A 5626-nucleotide genomic window follows, 5' to 3' on the forward strand; every position below is an offset into this window, starting at 1 on the left:
AAATTTATTATCTTTCAAGTAAAAAAGTTCTTTGAAAAGCTGTAGATTGCTGATTTTCACCTTCACCATGTAAGGGCATATCAAAAACATAAGAGTCTACAACCCAGAAAAGAACACTTGACTGGAGCTGAACAATCTGGCAACCTGATCTTAGGACTTCCCAGACTCCAGAAGTGACAGAATTAACTTTCCATTGTTTATAAACCACTCAGTCTATGCTATTTTATAATAGCAGCTTGAATCAACTCAGAGAAAATGTAATGTACATGGTTGACTTTCCTTGTTCATTTATTACCAGTGGAGGCATAGTTTCATTAGAAGCTTCATGTTTAAGAATACGCAGAGAAAGTATTATTTGATCACTCTAGTTAACATAATCTCAGTCATTGTCATCTCAAACCTACCATTACATTTGTCTTCATCTGGCTGTGAGACTTCACTTGACATTTTGCTTCTAGAATGTATTGAATTGTACCATTTTTTGTAAATAAGCACCAAATAACTCTTTTAATTTGTGTTAACTATAAGCAGCTCAATTACTAGTGCTCAATTTTATAAAAGGTCAATAATTTTAAGGGCACACAGCAAAGTTTTTATAAAATGAACTTTTCAATCAGTATAACACTTTGGCAGTTTGTTTATTTTATGATACTACAGCCTTTTCCCTTACAAAAATGACTTTTGCTCCTAATTATACACTGACATAAGACAAGGACAATCAAGGTCATAGAGCTGCAACAAGTAGACCTTGGGATGTTAAGGCATCCAAGTTACATGCTCTCGTTGATTCATTCATTCTCCCACATGTAACTTGTTCAACACCTGCAATGAACAAAGCATTTTGTACTTTTTCATGCTTCATGTTCATTAGAATATCTACCAAAAAATTTTCCATAGCCCCATGTTTCACAGTCAGTATTTCTTCTACCCCAAAGCTGTCCCAAAGTTTAATTCCTGTAAGTGAAAAACTAGTGTAAGTTACAAAGTCTTTGCTGTTCTGACTAGAAAGCCTAGTGAAACACAAGATAAGTAGGAGGTTTATGCCCTGGTTCAATATCTGACCATTCTCCAAGTGAGCATATACAGGAAGCAATACTCTATTCTCAGCTACCCCTCTGTAACCTTCTAATAGCAATGTGAGGTTTACATTGTGGTATTGGTGTTTTTCTGTTTTCTTACAAATATATTTTTGAATGTTTATGTATTCATTGACAAACTCATTGTAATATTGGTAGAAATATAAAATAATTTTATGCAAAGAATTCACATCCTTTTACTCAAAGAATCTCACATTCTCAAGAAAGTAAAAGTTTAACACAAAATGGCAGAAGATGTTTGCAAATCATAAGTATGATAAGGGGCTTATGTACAGAATATGTTAATAATACTTACAATGCAATAATAAAAATGTTAATAGTTGGTTCAAATATTCTCCCCCCAAAATAAATAAATGAACAATAAGCACATGGAAAAAGTCATCTGCTATTAAGAAGTGCAAATACAAACCACAATTAAATATTATTTCACATCTACTGGGATGGCAATGAGCAAAAATTTAAAAATGACAGTAGCATGTGGTAAATATTTGGAGGATTTAGAGTCCACATACATTACTAGTAGAAGGATAAAGTGATACAGCTACTGTAGAAAACAGTTTGGCTGTTCCTTAAAAATGCAAACATAGAGAAACCATATGATCTAACAATTCCACTCCTGGAGAAAGATCAAAAAGAAATGAAAATATATGTTCATGCAAAATCTGATACACAAATACTCATAGCAGGATTATTCATCATACCCAAAAAGTAGGAAAAATCCAAGTGGCCATCAGTTGATGAGTGATAATATAAAATGCAGTTTATCCCTATAATGGAATATTATTTAACAATAAAAAGAGAATAAAATACTACCTATGCCAAGTAAATGAACAAAATTCAAAACAGTATGCTAAATGAAAAAAGACACAAAGTACCATGGATTTATGACACCATTTTATAAAATATCAAGAATAGGCAAATCAGCATAGATAAAAAGTGGATTAACAGTTGCTTAAGACTGGAGGTGAAAGAGCATAGGGAGTAACAGCTTGCTTGTTTAGGGGAAGATGAAGGAATTCTATACTAAAATTGTGATGTTGCACAATGCTTTAAGTATACATTGAATTATACACTTAAATTGGTGAATTATAAGATATATGAATTATATATTAGTAATGCTATTTTTCTAAGTCTTTATTTTTATTAGTACATTATTACAGCACTTAATGATTACACTCCTTGTTGAGAGTTGGTACATGTACATAACACAACTCAATTCTTTCCTCACCCTCTTCCTTCCTCACCTTCCCCATATCTTGATGCCCTTCCCATTTGAAAAAGATCTATTTCCCTATGTCCCATTATCTATTTTTTATTTTGTTCTCTATAGAATTTATATTTTGGGTGTCTCCTATAAGAGAAACCATGAGATATTTAAGCTTGTGTGTCTGATTTATTTCACTTAACATTATGGTCTCAAGATGCATCCATTTTCCTGCAAATGATTCAAAAGAAATTCTTTCTGAAGCAAAAGGCATTTACATATTTTAAAGCAAAAATGTTAACTGTATAGATTACTTAAATATTAAATAATATAAACACAATGAATTTTTGCAGTATATACCCAAGAATTTAACAACTTTCTCAGCTGCATATGTTTAAAATATTGTGTATACTAGGTTGAACCATGTTTTTAAAAAATCCACCTCTATGAATGTGACCTTACCTAGAAATAGAGCTTTTATAGTTAATTCAATTAATATAAATTCATACTAGATTAGAATGGGTTTCAAGTCCTTATAAGGACCAATGTCCTTATAAAAAGAGGCAAATTTGGACTCAAAGACATAAACATAGAGAAGACATGGCCCTGAGAAGACACAGACTGAGACCAGAGTGATACATCTCCAAGCTAAGGAAAGCCAAAGATTGCCAACAACTGCCAGAAGCTGGAAAAGACTACACAGATTCTTCTCTAGAGCTTTCTGAGAAAACATAGCCCTGGCAAAACTTTGGTTTTGAATTCCTAGCCTCTAGGTCTATGCAAGAATATATTTCTGTTTTTGTTAGCCATTCAGTTCTTGGTCATTTGTTGTCAGTCTTAGAAAACTAAAATGGCATGTTACTAGTATTTTCCCCTAAGGAATGCATTTTTCAATATAGCTATATTACTATTACTCCTTTCATAAAAGTTGTCTGACATTGATTTATGTGCTTAAGAATTTAAAATTTCTTACATTTTCAATTGACCCCTCTCTATGGATCATATTTTTAACTAATCTCTCCAAATGCTGATTTCACAGTAAAGTCCTCTTTCTACAGGAAAGATATTCTTTCCAGGCATAGCAACACACACCTCTAATCCCAGCATCTGGGAGGCTCAACAGGAGAATTACAAGTTAGGGTGCAGCCAGTTACTTCATGATTTAGTGAGAACCTGTCTCAGAATAAAAAAAAAAAATGTTTAAAAAACAGTTGGGGATATAGTTCAGTACAATGGCCCTGGGTATCTCCAGTATCATAAAAGAAGAAGAAAGGAAAGAGTCTTGATTCTAAATGTTTTCTTTGTAAATGTTTCAAGGTATTGTCTTCAAAAGTCTTGTCTTTTTGCATTATACAAGGTAGTTTTCTCTTAAAAGTATTTTATAAGCCCAATTCATCAAAGTTATCTCTAATTATGATTATTTGAACAGTTTGCCAAATGTAGAAGCTACAGTCCTAAACTTTCTCAATTGAATTTCAATCTTCTACAAAGAATTTATCACATTAAAAATAAAAGACTCTAGATGCCAGCAAAAGTGGCAAGTAAGAAACTTACAACCTGCTCCTCCATACAGCAATAAAAAAAGATGGCAAAAAATTTCAGTAGTCTGGAAACTAACAAAAAAGCTTCCAGCAACCTGGGGAGTGCTTATTCAAGGAAAAAAGGCTGACTCTCAACATGAACACTGAGCTTTGTCAAATTTAGCTTACTATAATACTCTGCCCTGCTGCCCGGCTCAGTGGTAGCCTTGAACATAACAACACATATTCCTAGTACCAGAGAGAACAGAGCAGAGCTCATTCACAAAGGAATGTAATTTTTTTGTATTATTCTAACAGTTCCTTGAATGTCCAGCTCAATACAAAAGTCATTCGTCGTTGTTGTCATCGTCGTTGTTGTCATCGTCATTGTTGTCGTTGTTGTTATTGTTGTTGTTGTTCTGATTTGGTTTGATTTTTTGTTTTTCTTTTTGTTTCTGATTTTGTTTAGACAGTCCCCTGGCTGGCCTTGAACTTACTAACTTGCCTAGGCTGCCCTCATACTATGATCCTCCTGTCTTAGCCTCCAGGGTACTGGAATTACGGGTGTTCACCACCATACTTAGCTACCTCAATAGTCTTGTCTTTACCTCACCTAATTTAGAACCCACTCAGTGCCAGTTCTACTAGATCACTATAGTAGATCTTTGCTGATATTTTGGTTACTGCTTCCTGGGGAAATGGATAAGAGTCAGACTATGCAGTAGACTAATTAAAAAAGCATGGAAAAAAGGAAATGGAATATGATGCTTTGGAGAATAATGGCTTTGAAAAGCACTGACATGTTCCTGGGATGTAGAAAACCAAGCATACATAAAAGGTTATGCATGTGCTCAAGAAAGACCTGAGAGACTTCAAGCCTCTCACCTACCCCAGCTCACTAGCCATGAGGGACTAATGTACACTGTGGGAGTTTATCTTGCTCAGTCACTTCCCTATATAAGTAAAGCATTCTCCCAGGCAATGTTTGACTACATCATATTTTCCTTGATGACTCTGAAAGGCATTATATTAAGTTAAATAAGCCAAACACAAAATAAAAATAGTGCATGATCTCTCTATGTGGCAGCTTAAAAAAAGGTCAAATACATAGAAACAGAAAGTAGAATTATTGTTACAAGAAAAAGGGAAGTGGTAGTAAAAGCTAGGTCAAATGGTAAATTTGCAATTATACACAATAAATGTACAAATATATTGTACAGCATGAGTATTATCATGTTGAATTGCATGTAGATTTTAGGTGATCTTACCACAAAAGTTAAAAAGTAACTACATGAGACTACAGCTATGTCAATCAGCTATCATACCAATTAGCTATGTATATGTATATCAAAGCATGTTGAAAACATTAAATACATGCAATAAAAATAAAACTTTTAAATAATTTTTTATTTATTTTTTAAAACAATTACAAGTGAAACAAAGAATTATGTGCATAAAGTACTGTGAATAATAAAACAATAACAAATTGGATAGGCTAGATAAAATGGACAAATTCTGAAAAGTTGTCACAGGTGAAATAGAAATATTTTCCACCAATTTAGCAACAATTTATGGTTGAACTCCGGATATAATAAACCAGAAACTATTTAAAAGACTGCTACACTCAAGGAGAACGCAAAACCACACCATGCAACAAGGAATTTCAGAACTTTCTGCCATCACAGACAGTATCCAAACACAGAATCCTATAATCAGGAAGAGACTCTGTGATCATTACTTGTGATACGTCAACTTGAACTGAATAAGAACAATCTAGAGGATCACTAAATTGTGAGTGTCTCTCT

This window comes from Chinchilla lanigera, unplaced genomic scaffold, assembly GCF_000276665.1.
Source record: "Chinchilla lanigera isolate Chin_1 unplaced genomic scaffold, ChiLan1.0 scaffold00014, whole genome shotgun sequence".
NCBI classification, from domain to species: Eukaryota; Metazoa; Chordata; class Mammalia; order Rodentia; family Chinchillidae; genus Chinchilla; species Chinchilla lanigera.